General features: G+C 40.3%; 1 long non-coding RNA gene across 7 annotated transcripts in view; it reads right to left on the reverse strand.

The window, feature by feature from the left end:
* Positions 1 to 560: 560 nt before the first annotated feature.
* LOC138717524 (uncharacterized) overlaps positions 561 to 15,714 on the reverse strand; it is a 496,265-nt gene continuing 481,111 nt past the window's right edge. For all 7 annotated transcript variants that reach the window (XR_011336889.1, XR_011336887.1, XR_011336886.1 and 4 more), the window contains 2 exons: positions 2,887 to 3,080; positions 561 to 605 (listed from right to left, as the gene is read on the reverse strand). This is a non-coding gene — a long non-coding RNA (uncharacterized lncRNA). The remainder of the gene's footprint in view (positions 606 to 2,886; positions 3,081 to 15,714) is intronic.

Raw genomic sequence — 15,714 nt, forward strand, 5'->3', positions numbered from 1 at the left:
TGTATAAAAAAAAGTTTCTTTGCAAATAACAGCTTAACACCACTAAGAAGTTAGGTTACAATGGTTTCAAAGTCTAAAATTAGTTACATTTTAAACTAACAGCATATGCTTTTATTGTCTCTGATCTAAAACATAATCCCAGGAGGCTGTGAAAAGCATGCAAATTATGGAAAGCTAATTTGCTCCAACAGCGACACCTCCCATGTAGTTGGGAGGTCTATCAGACCTAGTGTACTCTCCATTATTTGCATATTAATAGCACCTGCTGAAATACTTTGGGATTTACTTTTCCTGCCAGCAGAGGGACAAAACAAACAAACAAACAATTATATAAAATTCCTTTCATACAGATTTGATGAACAATAAACTATTTAGACAGTGCTAAGAATGCCAAATTAGTGAGAGGCAATGGGGTAGGATTGCAGATGCCATCTGTGATTTTCAGAGAAACCGGACTGTGAGTTCACTTAAAAAAAATAAAATCCCCAAAAAAAAAAAAAAACAAACAGCAAAAAAGCCCTCTCTGGAAAGTGCTGGGTAATTTGAAATCACTCACTTGGCTCAAGTCTGAAGAATGGAAAAATTTAAGTAAAGAAATCCAGACACTGCAGCAAGAAAAAAACCAAAAACATAACAAACCCCCCTATATATCCACAACCATCAAAAGCAGAACCCCCCAAAGTGGACCTTGATTAAAAATCTACAAAACCCCAGGCTTTGATATTAGCCAGGCCTGCAAGGCCCAGTCCCCTGCACATAAAACAAAAAATAAATTAAAACCAGCTACAGCCTAAGATTTACTTAACAAGCAAACTTCCAATCTCTGCTTATGACCACTGCTTCCCCTTCTGGCCCCCTAACTATAAAAAAAGCCCCTTGTATGTTCCTATAGCTCATCTTCTTCAGGGTAAGGGTGAGAGCAGCTTCCTTTCCACGGTAGCAAATGGAAAAAGCTCACTTTTCAGTGCAAAGCTGAGCCAGAGCCCGCAGGCTGCATGTATAACACATGCCTTTCTCTATAGAGTGGATCTGGGAGACTGACCGGGGAGACCAGGGCATTACCCCATATCTCTTTTTCCAATCAGGCAATTGATACTCCTAAAGAAGCACTGGCCATGCACTTATGTTCCCTTTAAGAGTTACAAGGAGCCTGTATTTCTCCCTGCTTTTTAAACCCACTGCTTTAATTCTGATTATGCACCCTTTTTTAAATAGGCACTGAAAGGCCCACTAGAGTTATTTACTGCTAGTGTGCTGAATTTCTGTAGCATTTTAACTACTTTCATATTCCCAAACGAAGAAGGCAATTGACTTCAAGTTAAAAAGACTCAATTGTTCTCCACACATTAAAAAAGTAGTGAAAGAGCTTTTCATGTAGGACAACGAAACAGAAGTGTGATGTTTTGAGCGGCCTCACAAGTGCTCTGCTAGAAGGGTGAATCGAGAGTCTGTTCTGAGCAAGGGCAGTCTTCAACTGCAGTCCTGGCAAAATCCTGCAGTCACCTACCCATGCGGCAACAGAGACCCCCAACTCCATCCCTTTGTTTTATGTGACTCCCATGTGAGGAGGAGGGATAGAAGAATTGACTGTTATTGGGCAATATATTATTATTGGCCTCCTCTCTCCACTACAGACAGAGCTCAATATGTCTTTCAGCCTTGTAGAGCCAAAGGAGACCTATGAAAACCTTGCTCAGTGTCAATTATAATTACCGAAGGAGGCAATCAAACATTACAGCAACGAGGACCCCTGAAATGCTACAGACAGGCAACTCCCACCATGGCTGTCAACAAATGCTAATTCTCATTAATGTATATGTAACTCTTAAATGCTGCAACAGTGGTACCTATTAGTATTAGCTGGTGGCTGATTAGTAATAAATAGTAGAACTAGTTAAAACTGGAGGATGGCAAGCAGATGAAGATCACAGGATTCAGCTCAGAGCTTATGATCACTGTTGATAATAATACTCAGCATATTTCTGCATAGTCAAGAATCTCTAAACAGCTGGAAGGGAAAGGGATTACTAGAAGGTTCCTGGAAAGCTTCTGTCATTCAGGGCACCAAGAAGCAATGCTGCCTCTTTATGTTTAAGATACTACTTCAAAACTGTTAAGGATTGGGTGTTGCTATCATCCAGATAGATTCAGGGCCCTATAAAAAATGGGTTTCTACCCCATTTCTACAAAAAAGAGAGCAGGATCCTACTCCTCTAACTCTTCTATGTCCAGTAATCAGTTACCTGCTCTGAGTTGGTCATGGATGCTGCACTTCAGGGATGGTGAGCATGCACTGCACATTGGGAGGGCAAATCATAGAATCATAGAATAACCAGGTTGGAAGAGACCCACCGGCTCATCGAATCCAATCATTCCTATCAAACACTAAACCATGCCCCTTAGCACCTCATCCACCCATGCCTTAAACACCTCCAGGGAAGGTGACTCAACCACCTCCCTGGGCAGCCTGTTCCAGTGCCCAATGACCCTTTCTGTGAAAAATGTTTCCACCAACACAGAGAAAGCCCAGCCCCAAAAAGCAGGGCTTGGTAACCCAAAATGCCTGCCTCAACACAGCCTTTCCTAATGACATACTGTTTCAGAGAGGTGAAGGCGTTCAGAGGGACCTGTCTTCTTACAGTCAGGAACACATTCTGCCCTAGGGTACAGCGTGGCAGGGGGAGATCTGCTGTTACCACCTGCCGTGTACGTGGCCAGAAACTTTCCATGCTGCCAGTGCCCCAGCCTTTTTGTGAAGTGTTCTTCCAAACATGAAGAGCCATGTATTCATAATGACAGCAATAAAAATAATAATAAAAAACCCACCCTGGAAAGCAGAACTCAGGCCATTACCTATTATAACAAATTGAATGGGATGCTCCTTACCTGAAATTTCATGAGCAATTAGCAAACAGAATTATCCACAAATGTGTGTATGCCTTATTATCCTTGTAGAGATTTCAGCAGCCACGTTACAAGCTTGCAGTTTGCTATTTAGCAGTCTCCAGACAATGGCTTTTTCTTCTTTCTTTTCTTTTTAACATGAAGTTCATGGCAGCCAGTGTTTTACCACCTGCACACTGGGGGAGAAAAAAAGCAAGAGGGAGAGGATCAATATATACATTATGTTTATATTCAGCAAGAGCATGTTGCAGAGTGGGAAGATGTGATGTGTGCATTTGCATTGTCTGTGAAAGGATCCTCAGTGGCACTGCAGCTGGAAAAATAATGGAAGATCAGGGGACCGTCTTCAGTGACAAACTTTCATCTGGTAAGTTACAATTATATCGTAGGAAATGATACCATAGACCACAACTAATTTGTGAATCCCAGGAAAGGCAGATCACTGATTCCTCATCAGGGCTGCAGAACCTGATCTATAAAACTTTGGGCCTCAGCAGGAGGTTGTATGTAATCGTGATTTGCATTTCAATTCTTAGTTCACTACAACTTTTAAATCTTCCCACAGCACTACCACAATGGAAATTTTTGTTCTCAGTGTGCTCAAAATACATATTAAAAATAAAAAATCCTAGTACAATGGAAGTCAGTTGTTAATGGGAAAGAATGTGGCATTTATGCTTAAATTGTTTCACAAAACACCATTACATCTGAGTCTTTCATCATTTTATGGGGGATCGAGTCCCCTGACGCCATCTTCAGGGAATTCATGTGGTGCTTGTCACTATCATTCCACTTGCACAAACACCACAGTCCTTTCAATCTTTATCTGCCCAGAACTCAGCATATGTTACATTATTTAGTTTTTGTATGAAGCTTTTCTGTATGAAGAATTTACAGCAAATAAAAGCCATTGCCCTGAAAAAAACAAGCTTGTGAGTGACGGTTAAGGGAATTTCAGGCAGGCCCCCTTTACAGGAGATGGCAGCAGCTCTGCCATCCTTCCCGCTGGCTGATGGCATGGGTCCAATTGGTCCTACACAAACCAGCAAACATCACTGGCAAATATGGCATGATGCTTATATATTTCCCAAAAAACCCAGCTTTATGGGTCAGCGTATGAATCCCGTATACATACTGGAGATGAGATATTAATAGTAACAGGAGGGCTTCCCAGTGCTGCCACTGAATCAGGCAAAGTAAAAAAATCTACCCCTAACTCCTTCAGCCAAGGAAATGTTCCACATCAAATGCTCACAGCCTTTTAACCCAGTGTCAACAAAGACAGGTCTTCATGCCCTTCCTGTGTGTTTGTAAAGCCAACTGAGCCAAACTCTTTGAGAGGAAGCCAGTGCATGGAGCCATCCATGGGCCTCAGAAGATGATTATTAATGTTCTGGCAGAGCTTAGATGCTTCTTCTTGCTGCATATGGAGCCAGATTTTGTCCCAAAGAGCTTCATACAACTATGAATTCAATTTTACATTTATTTTGGCAATTTTATGTGTGTTTTACTATGTGTAGAATTTTATTACCACTTACTCAGATATGGCTAAACTCAGCAACCCTTTCCAGGGACATGTCCTTCAGCTGATTGAATTTCCAGGGTGCAGGAGTTTGTCTACCAGCAACAGAAAAACACCAAACACATCTCAAATGTGCTTCCAAGTTTTTTTCTGCTTTTGCTGTTACTGGAGTTGATAGGAGTTTTCTATTGACTTCAGTAGACACAGGCTTAATGAGGGACATTTTTCTACCCACCTTGTAAAAGAACTTTCATTCCTTTACTCTAATTTGCCATGTTGGGACACAGTGATTTGTTTTATTGCATAGTGATACATGCTGGCATTTGCAAGATTGCAGCACTTTCACAGTGAACTTTCATACAAGCTGCTCCCCTATGACAAATGGAAAGCAAATCTCCACACTGAAGGTTGCAGCTCTTCTTGAAATATACTCCGTGAAGTGTCTTGTTCCATAAGGAATAGACCAAGCTTTGGAGAAGTTACTCCCATATTTGAGTACGTGTATTCAGGTACAGGGGCTGATTCTACAATATAACAAGACACTTGCTCTGTCTGAAATTTCCTTAGCTGGGATATCCCAAAGAGTTACCTACTTTTCAAAATGTTTGCTTTGACTCCACTAAACATCTGACAGCCCAATTAGAATACTTCAGACTGAAAAAGAAGTGTGGTCCTGAAGTTCCTGCTAATAAATAAAAATCCTCATAAAATGCAGGATAAATAATTTTCCTTTCTTTAAGGGTATTCCTTGTTAAGAGCACAGAAAGCAGTCAGAAATGCAGATCTTACCAACTGCTCTTCAGCTTAACGTCTCTGGCATTCAAAACATACAACTTCTGTGTTTGTATTACATTTCCCTAACAGCTTACATCGAGGCCAAACAGACAGCATTCTGCAAAGGTCTAAAATAAGCTTATTTAAAAGAGCAAGGTCAATGCCCAACATATGTCAGATTCTGTAAGTAGAAATCAAAGACTTAGGAGCAAATGGAATATTTCAGAACTCGGTGGTTTTCCATGCCAGGCTCTCTTACCAAGTTTGCATTTCTGCTGCCAAAACCAGTAACAATCCCATCATATGGACTTCAGCTTTGAAAAAGTGTCTAAAACAACCCCCCATGTCTGCACAGAGGCTACTTAGCTCAATAAATAAAACTAACGTGTAGATAACTGCGTTAATCTGTACATGCTATTTATTTTCTCTATATGTGTATTTTAATTTTAATGGGACACGTGCTGATTCCATGCTTCAGCCCTAGGCTCTATTAAAATCATACTAAAAGCAGTAGTAATGTAGTTAATTCCATTTTTAATATGACCATCAAAAGAAAAGAGAACATAAAAATAGAAAAATATATAGAAACAGGATTTCAGAATTTCTAAAAAAACCACATTATACTCCATTTTGATCTTTGCAAAAATGGGCATTTTTTAAAATAAAAAAGGAAAATTTTTTTCTCTATCCAGATGAAGTAATTCTGCCTGGTCTTTTAAATCATATCTTGCAGAATAATATTTGTGATTTCAATTAAAATAAACCATTGTCACTTTACTCTCCCTCTTTGGTATTTTAAATTGATCCTAATGGCTTTGCCTTAAGTGATTTGCATCCCATAGTGAATCTCTGTCACTTACAGCACCTCCCACTATTGCCCTCCCGAACAATCACTACCAGATAATCACTTCTTTCCCCTTCTCCCAACATTATTACTTGCTTCCCCTCTGACTCTGCGTGCTGGTACAGTCTGCAACGTATTTGCTCTTTAACATCTCTAACATATGGCTTGTTGCTCCAGCATACAACAGTCAGGGATTTAATAGAAGGATAAAGTCTGCATGAAAAAGACTGTACCAATGGCTCTACAGGTAGGTTTGTGTCTCTCCATGTGTCTGTTTTCCAGGCTGCAAACTGTAAAGTAAGGAAAGAAAGAGCAAGCGAGAAAGAGTGGGTCTTGATTAAAATCCCTCTGATGCCACACTCACAATTTACAGCCTGGCAGATGCTTATGTAGCCCAGGTCCACTTGCTGGTTGCTGCTTTCTTCTAGAGGCCTGTGAGATGGAGACCATTTGAGGTGAACCTGTTTAGGAGTTCCATTTGGGGACTTTTCACCAAAAGATGCCATCAGCAGAGCCCCTAAAAGGCTTTGCTTAAAAGCCAGCACCAGAGCTGCCCTCTGCCCTCTGTACTGCCCTTCAGCATAGCAGCCTTCACACACCCTGATACGCACATGAAGATGTATGGGGAACCACAAGTTCTGAGAGGAAGATCCTTCCTCCTTTGCCTTTCATAGATCTCATTATTAATTGAAAAAATCATTTAGTTTGCATAATTGTCCTCTGCCATGCATAATTCCAACCTTTCTCTTTAAATTGGCTTATTAAACTAAATACAGTCTTTTGTTTTTCTGACTCCATCTATCAAAGCTTCTAGATGGACAGCCAGTGTGATGTGAAGAAAAAAACCACAAACTAATAATATTAGGAAGCATCCCTTTATGTACATTTATGAAATCTACCACCAGGTGACTCCATTCTAAAATAACTGTATTTTCATAAAACAAAACACTTTCTTTCCTACACCCTGAACATGATCATAATGCTCCCCTCCACAAGAATTAACTCTCTCAAAAAAATAAATAGCACTCTTACTTAAGATATGAACTATTTCTTTATGAATAACACAAGAAATTGTATTAGCTAGATTCAAGGATTTCTGGAACAGCCTGATCTGTTCCTGTCTAATCAGATCTGATTAATTCAAATCAAACTGCAAACCTTAGTGTTATTTTGCTTCAAAACCTCAAGATTGACGAATCAGCAGCATGTAGGTATCACAGAGGTGGTTAACATGGAAAGCCTACAGACACAGAGTCTCACAGAGTCAAATGGATATGATTAAACATTTGGAACCATTTATTAATATTTTATATATTCAAATATATACAGAGCAAATAGGACCAGTTAGAGGGATGCTCTTCGCAGGGGACTTTATTATATTTATGCCTAAGAACAGGGGATCCAGCTTAGGTGTCAAAGGCTGTTTCTTCAAAATAGAAAAATTATTAACAAATAATAGGGTCATGTGGGAGGGTTTGTAATACAGAACTGCACTAAAACATGCAATGATCTACACAGATAAAGTGGCTGCGTGATACCAAGCACAGCAGAATAAATAAGAGCAGATAAAACAAAACAATCTCACAAATGCAAGATTGCAAGTGCAAAATAAGTAGCTGTGCAGGAATTATTTCAGAGATTTACTGAGCCATTATTTCTGTGGACCACATACTCAGATAGGCTCTCAGACCTGACCAGTTTAATCCACATCAGACCAGGGAGACGCAGGGTCAGGAGGCTGAATGTGGATTTGGGCACTTGGCACAGCTGTTTTCCTTAGGTGCAATACGCTTGTCACTAGCAGTGGCATTTTGCATTTGTTGTATGGCAGCATATGTGCTTGCCACATTTGGGACCCATTATATCTCTTTACCCTCCAGCCACTTCCCTTCCCTTCTTGTTAGCTGTATGTCCATATATTCTTCCATGGTCTTTTGCTACATTTCAGTGCCAGCTCTTTGCCCCCTCTGCTTTCTCTGCCAACTAGGCATACTGCCTACACTCGTTACAAGCTTTCCATACGACAACCATCTATAAATGGGGCAGAATTTTTAAACATATTAACAAATTATATATATACTATATATGCACACACATCTATACAAACACACATCCAGACATGAAGAAATGTTCTGTTGTATCTATTCTATTACTGAAACTTTACATGTTCAGAAATATTTTTGCTATGAGGGAGAGCACACATAGACAAAGAAAAGTTGAAGAACAGTCGAGGAATTCTTTCTAAGCATAGTGTAAACCCAAACTAGATGCTAAGGTGAAAAAAACGGGGAGGGGATGGACTATATGTTCACATTTCAGCCTCTGCAATTAAAACCATAGTTACTGCAACAGCACAGACCAATTAGTATACGTTGATATATTGGCTTGTAGTATCTGACTGCATTTCCAAAAGAGGTACTTAAATGTTTCCACTTGCCTTGTATACACAGTTGCAGACAGGACTGACTGCAGGACTTATTTTTGCTCAGTGTTGGGTCATTGCATACGACAGTTAATTTGGTTGATATTTCATTTTGAGGGGCTGTACTTTCAGCCTCCTAACTCCAAGTGTTTCCTACCAGCATGCTGGGATGTTGGTTCAGAGGAAAAAGCCTTTGGCCTGAAGAGAGGAGCTTGCCCAGGCAAGTTCCCAGCTAAGCAGTGCTCAAGGCCAGCAGAGGCTCTTTCTTGGGCTCCCTGGAGGTGTGGAGGTACAGTCAACAAAGAAACACGAGCTTCAGATGAAAACGCTTTGCACTCTTTTAAAGAAGAACACTAAAAATGTAGGAGCCTCCGAATCACATTTTCACAATTATAGCTATGTCCTTGATGACCAGTGTTCAGATAAGGCCTCCTTGTCCCCTTCAAAATCAGAAAAAAAACAGGGTTTGGGAGCTTCATGCTTGGTTGCACATGCCTGTGATCCTGTCCAGTGGAGAGATCCCCTGGGAAATGCAGATCCATGTTCAACTTTTTCTTTCCACAAATATGAGCAAGTTTAAAATAAAAATTTCAGTTTATAACAAAACTCCAATCTCCAAACTCAAATTAAACAGCTGTTTTTTGGTTTGTTTTTTTTTTTTTTAAAAAAAACCAACCCAACTACTCAGCTTTAGTCTGCTTCTGTTTTCATTAAATTTATCTTTAGGTATTTTCTAAAATCTCCTCCCAAGGAAGCAATCACAAAAACCCGTTAGGGTTATTTTTATACAATGGTGAGGACAATGAATTTCTTTCCTGATGTAGCTCCTGTCTAGGTAAGTGACACAGCCAAACCTTGATCTACATGTCCTATATGCCAGGCCTGCTGTTTTTAAATGCTACTCAAAGGCAGCAGTTGGGAAAATGATGTTACAGCCATGGCCTACGTGGGCTGTCATCTCAGGGAGCATCGTTTCTCTCGGCAGCTGCTCTCAGCAGCTATATCCCTCACCTGACAATTGCCTTGTTCAGCAACAGGTCAGGTCAGCAAAAATCCCTCGCTTACTTTCAGGCTTCCTAAGTATCAGTGACGGAGTGCAAATCTCTTCTGGCTTTCTCTGCAGCCCCCATTACGTTAATGAATGGCATTACATAAAAAATTGCTGCTGACAACTAAATCCTTTCATAAGTCATGATGCTTTTGGACATGTTGCTCTGTTCTCCCACCCTTTCCTACATATACACACAGGAAGCAGGCCTAGGAAGTAGTTAAAAAAATAAGGGAAATTTTGGTCTTCTCTCTGAGGTGACCATTTGTGAATTGGCATGGGAGATTATTTTGCTCATTTTTGGATCGACAGTTGCTAAGTAGTTGACTGGAGAGGGAGAGAAACCACCTGCAGATCAACAAGAGACAGGCTTTTCATTGGTACCTGTTGCTGCAGAAGGGGAGGTTGTCTTAGGCTCTAACACAAATGACATGAAGGAAAATTCATAGCTAGAGCAGGAGACGTGAAAGACTGGAAAAATGCTTGGCTGTTTTAACGTAAATAGTTACAATATGCACATACATTTCATGCTTTCTCACTGCTCTTATGAATGTCAGGAATGTTAAGTAGGTATGAGGCCCTTCTAAGCACTGAGATGTCCCTAGCTCACAGCAGTGCTCCCAAAGTACAGCCCATGGGCCTGGGAAGCTTTTGCAAGCAACATATGACGGCTTTTTTAATTGTGGCCATCCTTGCAGAGCAGCTGATCATCAGTGTTACACTGGTGACAAGATGCCTGGTGGCTGTGCAGGTCAAACCCGAGGGGCAATTAGCTGAGGATACTGAGGTCTCCTTTCTGTGCTTTGCACATGTGAAGTACGTCATGTTCCATCTGCTGAACAGAAAGGTTCTGCATTTCAGGTGACTTTTCTTCTCTAGTCCCCCAGTCATGTCATTAAGTGTCCCTGCAGGAACAAAACTTTGGAAACTCCTTGCTGAGGTTAGCCTGGCACTGAAGCTACAACCTATAATCTAGGTCAAGGATTTATCAGCCATCAAGATCAGAAGGGAAAAAGCACTTGTAGTACATGAATGGCCAACTCAACTGCTTGGAGAAAGGAGTTGATTCAGGCTGCCAATATTGGCTCTTACACAGATAATAAACTAGACTGGCCTTTCTCCTGACATCACACTTCAATCAAAAACTTTCTCGCAAAATGTCACTTTCAAAGTTGCAGCTTTAAAAAAAAAAAAGTCTTTATAAAAAATTCATGGCCACAATGATCTGATAATGCAGCTTTCTGATACCAGCAGATGTTTTGTCTAACATGTTCCCTGAAGCTGTACTCTGTGCCTTCATATCTTTCATTTCCAGTTGCTATCTGCTGACTGTGGGATGTCATGTACGTACCCTATAGCGATGCGCAGCAATTCGCATCTAACACCGCCGTGCGTAATGAGCTTCACAAGATGCTTGTCGCAATAACTCCGCACTTCCCCAACCATATGGAACACAACACTCCAAAGCCCACAGACACTTTTTTTTATTACAGTTCAGATCCTTAAAACATAATCTGTGTGATGTCTAGTGAATGTACGTGAAGAGCTGCTGAAAACAAAGTTAACACTTGTTCACATCATCTGTTACAAATGTCCAATTTGGGACAATAAATTTCCTCGGAACCTGTTCTTTTGCTGACTCGTTGCTTTATCTTTTTTCTCTTTCTCTCACGTCGTTTTTTTTATGAACTATGCATATGTATTAAATGGGATTTGTTGTCCCTAGATACCAATTTGCATAAAGTGCAAGCCATCATTGGTTGGAGAGAAGCAAATTACTTCTCCAGCAAGATCACACTTCTTTTTTTTCTTTTTTTCTTTTTTTTTTTTTTTTAATTTTAACAAACCGCAGGCAGAGGCTGTTAACAGCACTTAGCCAGATATGCAAAGTATCACTTTTCTCAAAAGCAGCTTGATCAATGAGAAAAAAAAAGAAAAGAAAGAAGAAAGGGAAGGTATTATTCAGTTAAGGAGAATGCAGAAATGACCCAAGACTGAAGCACCTAACCCAGTCACACACCTGTAACTCAAGCTGCCCAATTCCCAGTAAAATACAATTCAAGTATGTCTGGGCGCTCATGACAGAAACCCAAACATCTTGAAGGAGCAGAGCCTCCCAGAATCACCACCTCCTTTTCCAAGTGTCCTCAGTGTGCTTCTATAAGTTCCAGGTGTGCTTGTTACTTCTATATGTTGCTCAGCTGCCTTGCAGAAGCCTCGTTTTCTTGTTCACATCCCCACACCTTTAACTCACGTTGGGCACTTTCTAAAGGACTGTGTAAATACTGGCTTGAAATATCTTTACAAGTGCAGAGAAGCTTTCCTCTGGCTTTCACTAATCTGCTGGCTCATGGGCATCAGAGGTAGTCCATGGGATTGCAGCTGTCACCCTAGCAGGCTTTGGACAATTACAATCTCCCTTATTTCCATATGCTCCTTATTGTGCACACCTGTAACGTGCTATCAAGAGGCTTGACTATAACAATGAGACAAATTCCCAGGTTCAGAGCTAGCCCTGTATGGGACTTCTATTTTGGGGGAGGAGGAGAGGCAGAGAATGGAAAAATTACAGTGAGGGGATTTAACATATATTTCAAGAAACAGACTATCTAAGCAAACCTGTGATGCACAGGGTGATGTACAAACTCACCAGCTCACTACTAAAAGGATTTGCAAGCCATGAGTTAGACTCAGATAGAAAGTGTGGGATATTAAACCCTCTAAAAGGAACACACTAGCAAGGATGCTGACCTGCAAAGTTTCCAGCTAGGTCTGAACTTCTGGAAAATTTAGGGCTGGGACATTGCTTGAGGTGTGGGGGAGAAGGGATCCTCTCTAAACGTAAGATTTTATTCTTTTGAGGTCTCCAAAAATTACCACAGAATCTGTGTCTCATTAAATGGTCACTCAGCATTTAATCCCAAATCCATCAATATCATGTCCTTAGATTGTTTTATTTCTCTGAATTTAATAGACAGACGATACTCTCTTAAGAGTGGTTCCTGAGATCACATAGAACATTAGTAATTGATGGCAGACATAGGACAATTAATCTAGGCAACAGTGATGACTCGATGCTAGGGTGCCTTCCCAGGTGCCAAAAGAACAAGCCAGGATGCAGAATGTCTAAATTCTCAAGAGACAGTCTGTATTCTCTTGTTACCTTTAGCATCTACCCAAAGACACACAAATTGCCACAGATTTTATGCTGTGTGATGATTTGAAGGTGGGAAAAAAATAGTTTCTCTCTGCAGAAATATTGGCAACTTCTTGCAGCTTCTGCAAAAAGGCAAAAATCCCACAATTTCACACATCTCTATTATTAATGCTTGCTGCTTTGTTTCCATATTTATATTTGTCACATTTAAAAGGAATGAAACAGAATTTAAAAGAAGATCCTCACTCTCAAACGATCACAAAAACACAAAGAAGTCATGCAAAGAATATGAGAAAAACTCACAAGAGGGAATTAAGTGCTGGCTTTGAAAATGGTTGGGTTTTTTTGGTTTGTTTTTTTTTCTTGTAACTGAGGGCATTGTCACTGTTAACCAATAGAACTGCTGTAGGATCAGGTGAAACCAAGTTTGGGACACTTGCTCTCAGACTAAGAGAAACACATGGACCTTGTCTCTAAATTTGCTGTCTTAAAAGGCAAGAACGATAAACAACTTTCTCAGGCTTCTCTTGCTTGAAAAACCCCAGCACACTCAACTAGCAGTTCAAAAAGGTGGTGTCTAGCTTCCTCTGTACAGGTGCATCTGCAGCCTGATTCCTCTAGAGACATAACATAGCTGAAGAAATATATTGCGAAAGCTTAGCTGAACACAGCCTATGAAACCCAACTGTACAGTAGGTGCCGGATAACATGCAATCATGGCCTCTTACTGGAGTAAATTCTACATAAACCCAGGCCTTTGAAAGAGAAGAAGTAAAAAAAAAATGTGGTTTTCTCATTCCTTATCTGCACCTACTCCATTTTACCTAAGGCTGGCTATTAGCTCAGCTGGTGATGTCACTTACTTCACTAGAACCTGTTATCATGAAAGATTTCTCACAGGATTTTCTATTTTGTTAGCTTTGTGCAAGGTTATATTTCATTCCATTAGATAAAGGGTTAAGTAATTCACATTTTATCCATATAGGCTAAGTTATACTCCCTGTGGGTTGCTGGCTTCCTATTGGCTAGAATGATGACCTTGGAAACAGACAAAAATGATGCATTGTTGCAATAAATATTATAGCTTGCACCTGTTTCTAATTAAGTCTGCCAAACAATTTCAGAGATACTGAAAAGAGAAATGTGTTGGCTTCTAATCGGGTGTTCTTTGCTGTTTGATCTGGATTTTTCAGCCCCCCGCATGACCTCACCTTCTTGGTTCTTGTTTTTCTTTTCCTTTTCAGACTTGCAGAAAGTACTAGATTGAAAGAAGTCTTCTCAAAGAGGAACATCTCTTGTAAAAAGAGGAAGAGGAACATCTGTTTTAATTAAACCTGAAAATTGGTGGATTTGCACCAACACTCAAAGTAGTTTATGGCAGAATACCTCAGAAAATTCCAATATGGCCCTTAGGTTTCATAGGTTAGTTTTGGTCTTTTTCACCTTGTCTTCCTCTCCCCTCTCCTCTCTTCTCTCTACCTCTTTTTTTTTTTTTTTTTTTTTATAATGCAGAGCTTAAAACAATCTCCAATATCTAGCTATTACCAATCAGAATCAGGCTGACTAGGAAGCTAGAAGCTTTTGCAATTGTGTTTCAACATGCTGGAGAAATAGTTAGGAAGGATTTTCCTGCTAACACTCACCAAAGAAACGCAAATGGAGCAGTGGTCACCTTCATATTTCAGAGTTAACGATACCTTGGGAAGATTCTGGCAGTTGTTACCTATCAGAGCAATTGCTTTAGGGCAGGCATATATTCTGGAAGAGAACACTGACAGGTCATGGTTTGCAGTTCTCATCATGCTTTTCACTAGCTTTATTGATTCTTGAGTTGATCTCCCACTGAAAGTGCTTCTTGGTGAAATGAGTGTTCTGTTTCTTTCACATCTACCTACCCAAGCTGTGCACAGTTTGCATAGATTTAACACCAGCTCTGTGAGCTAGCTCTATGCACAAATGCAAATATATGTGGCAAATGTTGATGATATTTTCGTTAATATAAGAAATAAAGAAATAAGGAATAACTATTATCTCCATTTTCTAAATGGGGACTGGAAGCCACAGCTCATTCAACACTTTTGTCTGCCAATGATAGAAGCAGTCCAATCCCTTTGGGCCCTTTGGAGACTTTTTTTCTCACACTGAGATAAGCATTTGTGCATCTATATATTGGAACTGATTGAGGAATTTATCCAGATGAAAACTAGTCCACGGAGAAAGAAAGAGTTTTTATTTCAGTCACATCAATTTCCCGACTTCGGTTTGCATACAGCATGGCAGGGCAGGACTGAGGGAGTGCAAAGCAACGCTTTTGGATCAAATTGCATGAAATCACAAAAGAAACACTTAGTGACATCAAGAAGACAATGTAGGACTCCAGAATCCACAGATACATTTCTCTGTAGTTAATGTCATCAACCTCTCAATCTAGCAAAGATTTGCTAGTTGTGTACCAGTCCCCTGAGTCACCTAAAGTTTCTCATGTTTAGACAACATATCTCAGAAGTATCATGTTTGGTGGATTTAAGTGACCCTCTGCTCAGTTAAAAATAAATTATTTGGGGTTGGAGACTGCAAAGGGATTATTTTAGTAGCTGTACTGAAAAAGGTAGGGTCAGACAAGTTAAGAAGAAGCCTAGGCACAAAGCAGATATGGCAAGGGGAAGAGAACAGCTTAGCCTGTGCAGTGTGATGAAGCCCTGCATCAGTACTATGGCACAAGTTTTGTTCAGGAGGAGAGACAGAACTACAGAGATATTTTGCAGGGTTAGCACATCTTCCTCTGCCTGATACACTCTCTCTTTTCCACTTTCCCCTCAATGCCAGGTAATAAAATGACTGCTGATACCCCCCATGACTGGAGGTACCCAGAGTGGTTCAGCCCATCGTGAGTGCTGTGCCAATCATTTAACAATTCCCACAGCTGCCTTTGTGAGAAGCCTCTCTCTTAAGCCTCTGGTTTAAGAATTTAGAGTAATCATGTAAAAATGATACCCCTGTGCTCTATGATCCGCTGAATCTCACTAATGCCGGATCCCAGAAG

This window comes from Phaenicophaeus curvirostris, chromosome 2 (genome assembly GCF_032191515.1).
Source record: "Phaenicophaeus curvirostris isolate KB17595 chromosome 2, BPBGC_Pcur_1.0, whole genome shotgun sequence".
In the NCBI taxonomy this organism is placed as follows: domain Eukaryota; kingdom Metazoa; phylum Chordata; class Aves; order Cuculiformes; family Cuculidae; genus Phaenicophaeus; species Phaenicophaeus curvirostris.